General features: G+C 47.0%; 1 pseudogene across 1 annotated transcript; it reads left to right on the forward strand.

The window, feature by feature from the left end:
* The first annotated feature begins 945 nt into the window (after positions 1-945).
* LOC309976373 (leukocyte immunoglobulin-like receptor subfamily A member 6) lies at positions 946-4,043 on the forward strand (annotated as a pseudogene). Its single transcript has 7 exons — positions 946-979; positions 1,139-1,174; positions 1,357-1,641; positions 1,789-2,091; positions 2,319-2,614; positions 2,877-3,179; positions 3,898-4,043. The product of its transcript is annotated as a leukocyte immunoglobulin-like receptor subfamily A member 6 (transcript).
* Positions 4,044-16,372: the final 12,329 nt, after the last annotated feature.

Raw genomic sequence — 16,372 nt, forward strand, 5'->3', positions numbered from 1 at the left:
AGTCATCCATCCTGACTGTGGGGTCTGACACCTTCACCCTCTCATACTGGTTAGAAATTAACCACTATTGGGTCCCACCCATGTACTGGCACCACTGAGCCCACAACCTGTCTGAAGAGTGGGGTTCAAACAACATGCTGCAGGCGAGGAAACTGAGGCTCAGAGACATAACTTCAGGGCTCAAGGCACACGGGGGAGGATGACGAGGAACACTTAAATTAAATCAGCTTCGTCCCCCAAGTCAGAGCACTGACCCACTCTCTGTCCCATAAAAGTGAAGACAGGAGCATACAGTAAGGAGACAATGTCCAAGGATCAAGGGCCACCGAGCAGGCAGGAACGACTCAGGGGCTTGTTCCCAGGAAGGTGGGGTGGACGCTGTTTCAAGAAAAAGGGAGAAGTCCCTGAAGGGGGCTGAGACAGAAAGCAAACCCACACTCTGGGGCCAGGGGAGCAGGCATGTTTCCTTCCTTATTGCCCCGAACTTCTCCTCTGTGCTCACTGCCACACTGACCTCCACGGAGCTGTAGGCAGATGTTAAACGTGTGTCTCTGCTGATCTGAGCTCTGCGGTGCAGCAGGAACCTGCAACCTCCCTGAAGCATCGCCAGGGCCTGGGTGACCCCTGTCCATGGTGAGGACCCCACAAGGACCTGCTGATGGACCGGCTGAGGATGAAGGAGACCCAACGGGGAGGCTATGAGAAGGAAAGACATGCCTGGGTCACCCTCACCTGGAAGGGGCGTCTCAGGAAGACACCGGGTCTGTCATGGGAATGAGAGCCAGGCTCCTGCAGAGGGGCAGTTCCCCTTCCTGTGGGGCTGCTGACGTGACAGTCCCGTGACGGGGAGGACCAGTCTCCCAGTGGACACAACCTCGGGTCTCCGTGCTGAGGGCACCGTGGTCTCCTCCATTTGTACCGCCTGGACCACAGGGACGAGACGCCATGACCCCCAGCCTCACGGCCCTGCTCTGCCTCGGTGAGATGGAGGAGGGGGAGGGGAAGCCCCAGCCAGGGAGGGACCCCTCCCCACAGCCAGGCTGCTCTGTCAGGAGACCCCAGGACTCAGGAGGCTCACGGGCAGGAGAGGCGCTGCTCAGGATTCAGGGCAAACCTCTCACAGGGGTCTCCCTTCCAGGGCTGAGTGTGGGCCTGAGGACCCAGGAGCAGGCAGGTGAGTCTGTCCACAAGTGTCCCAGCTCCCTCCTGCTCATGGGGACAAGGGGCCACCCCATGCAGTGGGGTGGGTAACAGCAGTTCTGAGCTGAAGGAGGGGGAGTCTGGGAGGTTGGGGGCTGAGAGCCGGGGACCTGGGGGTGAGGATATCTTGTGACCCAGCCTCTGATGTCCTTCCAGGCACCCACCCCAAACCCACCATCTGGGCTGAGCCAGGCTCTGTGATACCCTGGGGGAGCCCCGTGACCATCTGGTGTCAGGGGACCCTGGGGGTCCGGGAGTTCCGTTTGGATAAAGAGGGAAGCTCACCTTCCTGGGACAGACAGCCCCCACTGGAGCCCGGGGACAAGGGCAAGTTCTCCATCTCATACATGACACAGTCCTACGCAGGGAGATATCACTGTTACTATCGCAACTGCACTGGCTTGTCAGAGAGCAGTGGCCCCCTGGAGCTGGTGTTGACAGGTGAGAGGACACTCGGGGGTCCCAGCATCGGGCTCTGCCCTCAGGAAGGGGGTCTGCCCTCAGGGGTGTATCCCTCTCACAGCCCAGCCCTGGGGGAGGAAAGGGGCGTGTGAGCCCCATTTCACAAGCTCCCTCCTTCTCTCCTAGGGGCCCACAGGAAACCCACCCTCTCAGCCCTGCCAAGCCCTGTGGTGACCTCGGGAGGGAACGTGACCCTCCAGTGTGGCTCATGGCAGGGACTGGACGGGTTCATTCTGACTAAGGAAGGAGAACCCAAGTCCTCCTGGACCCTGGATGCACAGCGAGGCCCCCGTGGGCAGACCCAGGCCCTGCTCCCCGCAGGTCGCGTGACCCCCAGCCACAGGTGGACGTTCAGATGCCACGGCTTTTACAGGAACACCCCCCAGGTGTGGTCGGCCCCCAGTGACCCCCTGGAGCTCCTGGTCTCAGGTGAGGAGGTCCCACCCTGGCCTCACGTAGTTTTTGAGGCACGAGACAGATTATTAGATGCTTTTCTCCCAGGATTGTCCCAGATGAGAGGGTAGGGTGAGGGGGGAGCAGGGCGCACAGGACAGAGACACAGAGTGTGAGCGACAATGAGGCCTGGGGACCAGGATGGGAGAAGGGGCTTCATGGGAGGAACCAGCCCCTACAGCCCAGGGCTGGTCTTCCCCCAGGTGTGTCTGGGAAGCCCTCCCTCCTGACCCCGCAGGGCCCTGTCGTGGCCTCTGGACAGAGCCTGACCCTCCAGTGTTGCTCTGACGTCGGCTATGACAGATTCGCTCTGTCCCAGGAGGGGAGACAGGCCCTCCCCCAGCGCCCTGGCCGGAGCCCCAGGCTGGGCTCTCTCAGGCCGACTTCCCCCTGGGCCCGGTGACCAACACCCACGCGGGCCGGTACAGATGCTACGGTGGACACAACCTCTCCTCCGAGTGGTCGGCCCCCAGTGACCCCCTGGACATCTTGGTGGCAGGTGAGGAGCCAGCGGGTCAGTCAGGGACCCAGACTCTGCACAGGCCCTGCCGGGAGAGCCCCAGCTGGTGATGCTGGGACCAGGCGTGAGGGGTCCCCAGGGAGGGAGGGAGGGAGACAGACAGAGACGGGGGTGGGCAGGGAGAGGGAGAGACTCGGAGAAAACAGAGACAGACCGAGATGAGGGGCCTCAGGGAGGCCCTGCTGAGTCGCAGTTCAGAACCAGGGCGCGGGCAGCCCCTCACCCCCCTTCCTCTCTCTAGGGTGGTTCCCTGACACGCCCTCTCTCTCGGTGCAGCCGGGCCCCGTGGTGGCCTCAGGAGAGAACGTGACCCTGCTGTGTCAGTCAGGGAGCACAAGGGAAACTTTCCTTCTGTCCAAGGAGGGGGCAGCCCAGCCCCCACTGCGTCTTAGATCAAAGTACCGAGGTGGGCATTTCCAGGCCGAATTCTCCATGAGTACCGTGACCTCAGCCCACAATGGGACCTACAGGTGCTACAGCTCATTCAACAGTGACCCCTGCCTGTTGTCACACGCCAGTGCCCCCCTGGAGCTCACGGTCTCAGGTGAGGGACCCTCATCCTGTCCTCTCTGACTCAGTCAGCTCAGGGCTCTGTCCCCAGAAATGTCTGAGGTAGTAATGAATGAGGGGACACACTGGGCCTCCAGAGAGGAGGACATTCAATGGCCCCTGACTCCAAAGTCTCATCACTGGATCCTGGGTCCTTAGCTGTTGAATCAGTGGGAAGTCCCAGAAGTAGGAGAATAAGATTATAGGCTTCAATCTCAGACTGAACACAGAACACACAGCACTCAATTATTTCTGTCTTAAGAGACCACTTTTCTCACTGATCCTGAGCACCGGGGGCACAGCCAACTCTGTTCCAAAGTGATTCCAAAGCAGGTTCTGAATTCAAAGAACACATGGCGGCTGAGAGAACCCAATGAGGAGAGCAGAGGGAACCTGGCATATTAGAGGAAGGGTTCATTAAAGAACTGTGTAGAAGCTGTAATATGAGAATTGGAAGCAGTGACGACACAGAACCCAGGAGAAGGGCTCGTGTCTCCCCAACTCCTCCCAACCCTCACTTTATGATTCTCAGGAGCAGCTGACACCATCCACCCGCCACAAAACAAGTCAGATCCCACGAGCGACGAAATCACTCAGATATGGGGCTGGGCTCCGAGGGTCATGTCCTGTCAAGGAGAGGCAGGTTCCCTGGGTGGACATCCAGGATTCAGGAGTGACTGGGATCTGCTCTGACCGTGTGATCTCTTGTCCAGAATCCCTACCCTCACACCCGCAAGACTACACAGTGGAGAACCTCATCCGGATGGGCATGGCCGGCTCCGTCTTGCTGGGCCTCGGGATTCTCCTCTTTCAGGCTCAACACGGCCACGGAGGAGCCCAAGATGCAGCCAGGCGCTGAACACAAGAGGGGACCGTGCACCGTCCGAGTGGTGGAGCCCTGTCACCACCTTATGTGCCCAGGAGGTTCTGGAAGAGAATCTGCAGCACGTGTTGTGTGAACTGTCTGACCAGGGAGGGAGAGACGTGGTGTGGGTGCAGGAGAAGGCCCGGGAGTCCCTGTGGAGGACTGGGCCTCGGATAACCATGGTGCCTTCCCTCCCCACCAGTGATGACTCTCCCTGACTGCCCCGTCCCCTCTCACCCCTGTGACGTGAGGCACATCCCACATCGCAGGTCTGTGTCCACACCTTACACACCTTCATGCTCTGGCCCACTTTCATGTAATATATTTGGTTTTTTAAAATTTCCACATTGGCTGCTATGTGCTATTGACCTCCATCCCTTCAGTCAGAAACAGAATGTCGTTTAAGTAACTGAATAAATGGGTGAACTTGGGGTCCTGTTTCCAACAGATAAATCCAAAACTCTTCCCTAAAACTCTGTCTGGACCCCTCAAGCCCTTCTCTCCTCGTCAGATGACACCGGGTATAGTATCTCCAGAAACACCATTAGTGTGAAGGAACACCGTGGCGTTTGAAGTGACAGCCAGCTGCTGTGCTGGTAAACGGGCTTAGGAATTTATCATTTTGTAAAAAGCCCAGATGTGTGGCATTTGTCTCTTTCTTCAGTGTAAATCCTCTCTTCGGGCTTCCCTGGTGGCGCAGTGGTTGAGAGTCCGCCTGCCCAGGCAGGGGACGCGGGTTCATGCCCCGGTCTGGGAGGATCCCACATGCCGTTGAGCGGCTGGGCCCGTGAGCCATGGCCGCTGAGCCTGAGCGTCCGGAGCCTGTGCTCCACAGCAGGAGAGGCCACAACAGTGAGAGGCCCGCGTACTACAAAAAAAAAAAAAAGCTGTCTTCGTGGCCAACCTCATGGTACGCGTATGAATGCGCTGAAGCAGAGTGGGGAAGTAATGCGTAGAATTGTCTTTCCCAAAGAACTGAGGCTGATCCAGCTGGGGCGCAGCTCAGTGATGACCCCGATACACACAGATGTGTCCTTCATATAAAGCATCGCGAGTAGCTCGTTTCCACTCAGCTTTATGCCCTGGTTTCCATGAAATTATCCCAGTCCTAGGCCTTTGCATCCTAGTCCGTCCCCATGAGAGGCAAAAGAGAAAACAATGGAAATATCAGTTGTGGGAGAAAACACTGAGCACTTTAAGTCCCAGTACATTACTGGCAGGTATACTAACTGCCTCAGTCAATTTGGGGATTAATAAGAATTATCGGTTAAAAGGAGAGACACACAGCTCTGACCCACAGTTACATAACTTAGGGAAAAGGTGGACATAACCATGAGTATACATTCAGGAGAACTGTGACAGAGGGGTCGTTCATATTAGACAAAATCATAGAACAAATCTCACCAAAAATGAATGGATTGTTATACATATGCAACCGAATTTTATATGACAGAAAAATACACAAAGGTAAACGGCTACCATAATACAGATCAATTTTCAAGCCTGATGGTCAGTAAGTAAAGAAAAACTATAAGAGTGTACTTCATTATATCAAATTCAAAAGCAGACTATGTGGGACCCAACTAAACAAAATAAGAATTTAAAGAGGAAAAATAACAATTGATACCAGAGAAATACAAAAAGTCATGAGAATACTATAAACAATTCTTCGCTAACAAACTGGACAACCTAGAAGAAATGGACACGTTTTAGGAACATACAGCCCACCAAAACTGAATCGAGAAGAAATAGTTCTTTGAATAGACTGATCACTACGACTGAAATAGAATCTGGCATTGACATATATACACTGCCAAATGTAAAACAGATAGTTAGTGGGAAGCAGCCGCATAGCACAGGGAGATCGGCTCGGTGCTCTGTGACCACCTAGAGGGGTGGGATAGGGAGGGTGGGAGGGAGATGCAAGAGGGAGGAGATATGGGGATATATGTATATGCATAGCTGATTCACTTTGTTATACAGCAGAAACTAACACACCATTATAAAGCAATTATACTCCAATAAAGATGTTAAAACAAAAAAAAAAACCTCCCTGCAAACAAACATCCAGGACTGGATGACCTCATGAGAGAATTCTGCCAAACATAAAAAGATCTTACACTGAGCCTTCTCAAACACTTCCAAAATACTAAGAGGAGGAAACAGTCCCAAAGGCATTGTCTGAGGCCACAATCACCCTGATACCCAAAACCAGACAAAGACACTGCCAAAAAGGAAAATTACAGACCAATATTTCTGATGAATATAGATGCAAAAATGCTTAACAAAATATTAGCAAACCGAATCCAACAACACATAAAACGAATCACACACCATGATCAAGTTGGATTCATGCCAGGGTCACAAGGATGGTTCAACATACACAGATCTATCAGTGTGATACAACAGATCAACAAAAGAAAAGACAAAACCGATTCCGCACTAGGAACTCCAGTTGGAAGAGCCAGGTGCGAGGCCTCTGCACGTGGCCCCCTGGGAGCAAGTGAAACCAGACTAAACACAAAGGAAAAAACAAAAAGCCATCGCGGAGCTGTGACTATTTTCAAGGCTACTGTTTTTCTCTGTGAAACACACTGCCTTTGGGGCAAAACAAGGAAGAAGCTGGTGATTCTCATGTGCAGCACAGAAGGACAGCCACTGCAGGCCAGCCTCCCCAACTCTGAAGGCACTCCAGCCGTGTGGCTGACAGGGTCTTGGTGCTCCAGCCGGGTGTCAGGCCTGAGCCTCTGAGGTGGGAGAGCTGAGTTCAGAGACCACCAGAGACCTCCTGGCCCCATGAAATATCGATCGGTGAGAGCTCTCCAAGAGATCTCCGTCTCAACGCTAAGACACAGCTCCACTCAACGACCAGCAAACTACAGTGCTGGACACCCCATGCCAAACAACTAGCAAGACAGGAACACAACCTCACCCATTAGCAGAGAGGCTGCCTAACATCATACTAAGCTCACAGACACCCCAAAACACACCACCAGACATGGTCCTGCCCACCAGGAAGACAAGATCCAGCCCCATCCACTACAACACAGGCACCAGTCCCCTCTACCAGGAAGCCTACACAACCCACTTACCAACCTTACCTACTGGGGGCAGACACCAAAAACAATGGGAACTATGAACCTTCAGCCTGCAAAAAGGAGACCCCCAACACACTAAGTTAAGCAAAATGAGAACACAGAGAAATACACAGCAGATGAAAGAGCAAGGTAAAAACCCACCAGACCAAACAACTGAAGAGGAAATAGGCAGTCTACCTGAAAAATAATTCAGAGTAATGATAGGAGAGATGATCCCAAATCTTGGAAATAGAATGGAGAAAATACAAGAAACGTTTAACAAGGATCCAGAAGAACTAAAAAGCAAACAAACAATGATAAACAACACAATAAATGAAATTTAAAATTCTCTAGAAGGAATCAATAGCGGAATAACTGAGGCAGAAGAACGGATAAGTGACCTGGAAGATAAAATAGTGGAAATAACTACTGCAGAGCAGAATAAAGAAAAAAGAATGAAAAGAATTGAGGACAGTCTCAGAGACCTCTGGGACAACATTAAACGTACCAACATTCAAATTATAGGAATCCCAGAAGAAGAAGCGAAAAAGAAAGGGACTGAGAAAATAGGTGAAGAGATTATAGTTGAAAACTTCCCTAATATGGGAAAGGAAATAGTCAATCAAGTCCACGAAGCACAGAGAGTCCCATACAGGATAAATCCAAGGAGAATCATGCCAAGACACGTATTATTCAAACTATCAAAAATTAAATACAAAGAAAAATACTAAAAGCAGCAATGGAAAAGCAACAAATAACATACAAGGGAATCCCCATAAGGTTAACAGCTTAACAGTTTCAGCAGAAACGCTGCAGGCCAGAAGGGAGTGGCAGGACATATTTAAAGTGATGAAAGGGAAAAACTTACAACCAAGATTACTCTACCCAGCAAGGATCTCATTCAGATTCGACAGAGAAATTAAAACCTTTACAGACAAGCAAAAGCTAAGAGAATTCAGCACCACCAAACCAGCTTCACAACAGATGCTAAAGGAACGTCTCTAGGCAGGAAACACAAGAGAAGGAAAAGACCTATAATAACAAACCCAAAACAATTAAGAAAATGGTAATAGGAACATACATATCGAAAATTACCTTAAATGTAAATGGATTAAATGCTCCAACCAAAAGACACAGACTGGCTGAATGGATACAAAAACAAGACTCATACATGCTATCTACAAGAGACCCACTTCAGACCTAGGGACACATACAGATGAAAGTGAGGGGATGGAAAAAGATATTCCATGCAAATGGAAATCAAAAGAAAGCTGGAGTAGCAATTCTCATATCAGACAAAACAGACTCTAAAACAAAGACTATTACAAGAGACAAAGAAGGACACTACATAATGATCAACGGATCAATCCAAGAAGATATAACAATTATAAATACTTATGCCCCCAACACAGGAGCACCTAAATACATAAGGCAAATATTAACAGCCATAAAAGGGGAAAGCGACAATAACACAATAATAGCAGGGGACTTTAACACCCCACTTTCGCCAATGGACAGATCAACCAAAATGAAAATAAATAAGGAAATACAAGCTTTAAATGATACATTAAACATGATGGACTTAATTGATATTTATAGGACATTCCATCCAAAAACAAGAGAATACACTTTCTTCTCAAGTGCTCATGGAACATTATCCAGGATAGATCATATCTTGGGTCACAAATCAAGCCTTGGTAAATTTAAGAAAATTGAAATTGTATCAGGTATCTTTTCCGACCACAACACTATGAGACTAGATATCAATTACAGGAAAAAAACTGTAAAAAAATACAAACACATGGAGGCTAAACAATACGCTACTAAATAACCAAGAGATCACTGAGGAAATCAAAAAACACCTAGAAACAAATGACAATGAAAACACGATGGCCCAAAACCTATGGGATGTGGCAAAAGCAGTTCTAAGAGGGAAGTATATAGCAGTAAAATCCTACCTCAAGAAACAAGAAAAATCTCAAATAAACAACCTAACCTTACACCTAAAGCAATTAGAGAATGAAGAACAAAAACAACCCAAAGTTAGCAGAAGGAAAAAAATCATAAAGATCAGATCAGAAATAAATGAAAAAGGAATGAAGGAAATAATAGCAAAGATCAATAAAACTAAAAGCTAGTTCTTTGAGAAGATAAACAAAATTGATAAACCATTAGCCAGACTCATCAAGAAACAAAGGGAGAAGACTCAAATCAATAGAAGTAGAAATGAAAAGGAGAAGTAACAACTGACACCACAGAAATACAAAGGATCATGAGAGATTACTACAAGCAACTCCATGCCAATAAAATGGACAACCTGGAAGAAATGGACAATTTCTTATAAAAGCACAACCTTCCGAGACTGAACCAGGAAGAGACAGAAAATATAAACAGATCAATCACAGGCACTGAAATTGAAACTGTGATTTAAAATCTTCCAATAAACAAAAGCCCAGGACCAGATGGCTTCACAGGCAAATTCTATCAAACATTTAGAGAAGACCCAACACCTATCCTTCTCAAACTCTTCCAAAATATAGCAGAGGGAGGAACAATCCCAAACTCATTCTATGAGGCCACCATCACCCTATTGTTACAAATAAAGAAAACTACAGACCAATATCATTGATGAACATAGATGCAAAAATCCTCAACAAAGTACTAGCAAACAGAATCCAACGGCACATTTAAAGGATCATTCACCAAGATCAAGTGGGGTTTATCCCAGGAATGCAAGGATTCTTCAATATACGCAAATCAATCAGTGTGATATACGACAGTAACAAATTGAAGGATAAAAACCATATGATCATCTCAATAAATTCAGAAAGAGCTTTTGACAAAATTCAACACCCAGTTATGATAAAAATTCTCCAGAAAGTAGCCATAGAGGGAACTTACCTCAACATAAGAAAGGCCACATATGACAAACCCACAGCCAACATCATTCTCAATGATGAAAAACTGAAATCATTTCCACTAAGATCAGGAACGAGACAAGGCTGCCCACTCTCACCACTCTTATTCAACATAGTTTTGCAAGGTTTAGCCACAGCAATCAGAGAAGAAAAGAAATAAAACAAATCCAAATCGGAAAAGAAGTAAAGCTGTCACTGTTTGCAGATGACATGATAATATACATAGAGAATCCTAAAGATGCTACCGGAAAACTACTAGAGCTAATCAATGAATTTGGTAAAGTAGCAGGAGACAAAAATTAATGCACAGAAATCTCTTGCATTCCTATACACTAATGATGAAACATCTGAAAGAGAAATTAAGGAAACATTCCCATTTACCATTACAACAAAAAGAATAAAATACCTGAGAGTGAACCTACCTAAGGAGACAAAAGACCTGTATGCAGACAACTATAAGACACTGATGAAATAGATTAAAGATGATACAAACACATGGAGAGACATACCATATTCTTGGATTGGAAGAATCAACATTGATAATGACTATACCACCCAAAGCAATCGACAGATTCAATGCAATCCCTATCAAACTACCAATGGCATTTTCCACAGAACTAGAACAAAAAAGTTCACAGTTTGTATGAAAAACAAAAGACACGGAATAGCCAAAGCAGTCTTGAGAAAGAAAAACGGAGCTGGAGGAATCAGACTCCTTGACTTCAGACTATACTACAAAGCTACAGTAATCAAGACAGTATGGTATTGGCACAAAAACAGAAATATAGATCAATGGAACAGGATAGAAAGCCCAGAGATAAACCCACACACATATGGTCACCTTACCTTTGATAAAGGAGGCAAGAATATACAATGGAGAAAAGACAGCCTCTTCAATAAGTGGTGCTGGGAAAACTGGACAGCTACATGTAAAAGAATGAAATTAGAACACTTCCTAACACCATACACAAAAATAAACTCAGGATGGATTAAAGTCCTAAATGTAAGGCCAGACACTATAAAACTCTTAGAGGAAAACACAGGCAGAACACTCTATGACATAAATCACAGCAAGATCCTTTTTGACCCACCTCCTAGAGAAATGGAAATAAAAACAAAAATTAACAAATGGGACCTAGTGAAACTTAAAAGCTTTTGCACAGCAAAGGAAACCATAAACAAGACAAAAAGACAACCCTCAGAATGGGAGAAAATATTTGCAAATGAAGCAACTGACAAAGGATTAATCTCCAAAATATATAAGCAGCTCATGCAGCTCAATATCAAAAAAACAAACAATCCAATCCAAAAAAGGGCAGAAGACCTAAATAGACATTTCTCCAAAGAAGACATACAGGTTGCCAACAAACACAGGAAAGGATGCTCAACATCACTAATCATCAGAGAAATGTAAATCAAAACTACAATGAGGTATCACCTCACACCAGTCACAATGGCCATCATCAAAAAATCTACAAACAATAAATGCTGGAGAGGGTGTGGAGACAAGGGAACCCTCTCGCACTGTTGGTGCGAATGTAAATTGATACAGCCACTATGGAGAACAGTATGGAGGTTCCTTAAAAAACTAAAAGTAGAACTACCATATGTCCCAGCTATCCCACTACTGGGCATATACCCTGAGAAAACCATAATTCAAAAAGAGTCATGTACCACAATGTTCACTGCAGCACTACTTACAAGAGCCAGGACATGGAAGCAACCTAAGTGTCCATCGACAAATGAGTGGATAAAGAAGATGTGGCACATATATACAATGGAATATTACTCAGCTATAAAAAGAAACGAAATTGAGTTATTTGTAGTGAGGTAGATGGACCTAGAGTCTGTCATACAGAGTGAAGTAAGTCAGAAAGACAAAAACAAATACCATATGCTAACACATATATATGGAATCTAAAAAAGAAAAGGTTCTGAAGAACCTAGGGGCAGGACAGGAATAAAGACGCAGATGCAGAGAATGGACTTGAGGACACGGGGAGGGGGTAGGGTAAGCTGAGACTAAGCGAGAGGGTGGCATTGACATATATTCACTACCAAATGTTAAATAGATGGCTAGTGGGAAGCAGCCTCATAGCACAGGGAGATCAGTTCATGCTTTGTGACCACATAGAGGGCTGAGATAGGGAAGGTGGGAGGGAGTCGCAAGAGGGAGGGGATATGGGGATATACGTATACACATAGCTGATTCACTTTGTTATACAGCAGCAACTAACACAACAATGTAAAGCAATTATACTCCAGTAAAGATGTTTAAAAAAAAAAAACACAAAACCACATGATCATCTCAATAGATGCAGAAAAAGCATTTCATAAAATTCAACATCCATTCATGATAAACACTCACCAAAGTGAGTACAAAGGGGACATATCTCAACATAATAAAAGCTATTTTGGATAAACCCACAGCCAACATAATACTCAATGGTGAAAAGCTGAAAGCCTTCCAGCTGAATTGTGGAACAAGACAAGGATGCCCACTCTCACCACTTCTGTCCAACATAGTTTTGCAAGTCCTAGCCACAGCAATCAGACAAGGAAAAAGAAAAAGGTATTCAAATTGGAAGCAAAGAGGTAAAACTGTCATTGCATGCAGATGGCATGATACTCCATATAGAAAACCCTAAAGACTCCACACAACAACTATTAGAACTGATAAGTTAATTCAGCAAGGTAGCAGGATACAAGATTAACACAGAGACATCTGTCGCTTTTCATTCCTCTAACAGTGAAATATCAGAAAAAATGTAAAAACTCAATCTCTTAAAATTGCATCAAAAATAAAATACCTAGGAGTAAACCTGATGAAGGAGATGAAAGACATATACTTTGAGAACTATAAAACATTGATAAAGGAAACTGAAGATAATTCAAAGAAATGGAAACATATCCCACGCTCTCAGATTGCAATAATTGATACAGGTAAAATGGCCATACTACCCAAAGCAATCTACAGATTTAACACAAGACCTATCAAATTACCCATGACATTTTTCACAGAACTAGAACAAATAATCCTAAAATTTATATGGAACCACAGAAGACCCAGAATTGCAAAAACAATCCTGAGGAAAAAGAACAAACCTGGGGGCATAACCCTCCCAGACTTCAGACAATACTACAAAGCTACAGTAATCAAAAGAGAATGATACTGGCACAAAAACAGACCCAAGGATCAATGGAACAGATGTGAGAGCCCAGAAATAAACCCATACACCTATGGTCAATTTTAGTACTCGACAAAGGAGGCAAGAATATACAATGGAGAAAAGACAGTCTCTTCAACAAGTGGTGCTACGCAAACCAGACAGCTGCGTGTAAAAGAATGAAATTAGAACATTCTCTAACACCATATACAAAAAAAAATTCAAAATCAATTAAAGACCTAAATGTAAGACCAGATACTATAAAACTCCTAGGGAAAAACATAGGCACAACACTCTTTGACATAAATCACAGCAATATTTTTTTTGGATCCGTCTCTTTAGAGTAATGGAAATAAAAAATATATATAAACAAATGGGGTCTAATTAAACTTAAAAGCTTTTGCCCAGCAAAGGAGACTGTAAACGAAATGAAAAGACGGCCTACTCACTGAGAGAAGTATCTGCAAACGATGGGACCAACAAGGGATTAATTTCCAAAATATACAAACAGCTCATGGAGCTGAATATCAAAAAACAAACTACCAACTTAAAAATGGACAGAAGACCTAAACAGACATTTCTCCAGAAGACATACAGATGGCCAACAGGTACATGAAAAGACGGTCTACATCACTAATTATTAGAGAAATGCAAACCAAAACCACAGTGAGGTTATCACCTCCACCGGTCAGAACGGCCATCATCAAAGTCTACCAATAATAAATGCTGGAGAATGGGTGGCGAAAAGGGAACCCTCCTACACTGTTGGTGGGAATATAAATTGGTGCAGCCACTATGGAGAACAGTATGGAGGTCTTTTAAAAAACTAAAAATAGGGCTTCCCTGGTGGTGCAGTGGTTAAGAATCTGCCTGCCAATGCAGGGGACACGGGTTTGAGCCCTGGTCCGGGAAGATCCCACAGGCCGCGAAGCAACTAAGCCTATGAGCCACAACTACTGAGCCTGCGCTCTAGAGCCCGCGAGCCACAACTACTGAAGCCCGCGCGCCTAGAGCCCGAGCTGCGCAACAAGAGAAGCCACCGCATTGAGAAGCCCGCGCACCGCAATGAAGAGTAGCCCCGCTCGCCTCAACTAGAGAAAGTCCGCAGGAAGCAACGAAGACCCAACGCAGCCACAAATAAATAAATAAATTTATTATTTAAAAAAAAAAAAAAGAGTTACTGTCTGGGGGACAAGAGGTGGGGAGGAGCAGAAACGACTCAGAGGTCTGGATGGAGAGGAATGACCAGAAGGTGCTGCTGTGGATAGAAACAAGGAAGTCAGAGAGGAAGGGTCTGTGAGAAACAAAACCGCGTTCCCAGTGCAGGAGGCAGGTGGTGGTTCCTCTGTGTGTCAGTTGACAGGATTACAAATATCCCACCCCCCCAGCCTCCTTCTGCCCTGGGGTCATCCGTTCTGTGACAGCCCCACCGGCTCCGCTAGACAAGCCAGGCAGACAGCGGAGGAGCCCTCAGTGCTTCACCCGCTTCCACCTCACATACAATGAACCCATCCAACAGCCCTGGCCCGAAGCCCCGCGAATCCATGACCCTGGTCCAGCACCACAGTCAAGCTCGGCGGCAGACTCAGGACTGGTCGCTGCAACCCAGCACCTCCTTCCTGGCTCTTCCACCCCAGGGCCTCACTCCCAGCTGAGGAATTTGATTCTCATGGCCCCAACCTGATCTACTGCAGGACCCTCCCCTAAAAATAATTCTTCCAGGGTCTCCACCTGCCTTCAAGTAAATTCCAAGTATCTCCACATGACATTCCCTGAGGCTGACGATCAGAAGGGGCTGACCTCTCAGGACCAGCGAAGCTAACTCCTACCTCAAAGCAAGCTCCTCCCAGTTAACCACCTCCCCTCCCAGACGCACACCTGAGTTCTCACCACACTTGTGTCTTCTCAAGGGGTCATCGTTGAGCCGATTATGAAAACCACAGACCCCTTTCCAAACCACCTAGAAGTCTTCCTGATTCATCCCACTCAACTGCGAATGTATTTTGTTGTAGGATTTGTGGAAGGGTTACAGAAGAAAACCTCATCGACCACTCAGATACTGACCCACTCATCACCTAGTGGTCAGATGGTGCTGGAGCTCTATCACTGTTTATTACCACCACAGTCCTCCCACAGTCCAATCCCTGCGGAGCGGCGACCATCTCAGCACAGCTGTGTGTTCATACCTTCCTTTCCGGAAAATTACCCTCTTGTCTCAAGGATAAAATCCAGGCACACTTGCAGGGTGCACTAGACGCTGTAGGACCAGGGCCCAGCATCCCCTGAACTCCAGTGCTCAGAACAGCTCCCCCTCTTCCCAGCCCAGGGTGCCGGCCCCTCACCACTCCTGTGCTAACCTCTATCAGCTTGGGTCTCTCCTTCTCCAGAAAGTCCCCGCACTTCCATCACAAGGTTGCTGGGCTTCCACCTGTCACTGTGCCTCACTGTTTTTCTCCTTCTGTACAACTGAACAAAACTAGACCCAAATTATTTATTGTCTAAATAGGTATTGTCTGGTGTCATCGTCAGAGCTCCCTGAGTCCAGGGAAAGAATCGGTCACCGTCACCAATGAATCTCATGTCTGGATATAGTAACTGCTCAATAAACGTTGGAAGGAAGGAACAAATTTTGCATTTTCAGCATCTCGGGAAAGGGAAGGGGCTTCTCCAAGGTCACACAGGTTCTATGAAAACCAAAATCAGAACTGGAACCAAGCAGTGCGCTGGGCGGTGCCACGCATGTGTCTCTTGCTTCCACAGTGTTTGGACTGAACAGACCCAAGGGCGCCCCTTCCTCCAGACTCGGACCACCCTCCAACCTTTTTTCCAGTCACAACCTTGGAATCACCCACTCAGCTCTCCTCGCCCTCCGGGACCAGCCAACACCATTTTCTGAGCTTAGCTCCTTACTGCCGACCAAGCATGAGCTCCCAGATTCGTCACAATTACTCCGCCAGGTGGAGGCCGCAGTCACCCGCCTGGTAACGTGCATCTGCCGCTCTCCCACACCTACCTGTCTCTGCGCTTCTCTTCCCAAACGACGCAGCAGCTCGCCAGGGCGTGAGACATCGTTTCGCGAACGGGCCGAGGAGAAGCCGGAGGGCCCGAGCTCACTGGAAAAGGCAAAAGCAGCGCTGTGGCCGCGCCCTCTTCCAGGACGT

The sequence above is a fragment of the Leucopleurus acutus genome, assembly GCF_964270905.1.
Source record: "Leucopleurus acutus genome assembly, chromosome: 20".
Taxonomy (NCBI): domain Eukaryota; kingdom Metazoa; phylum Chordata; class Mammalia; order Artiodactyla; family Delphinidae; genus Leucopleurus; species Leucopleurus acutus.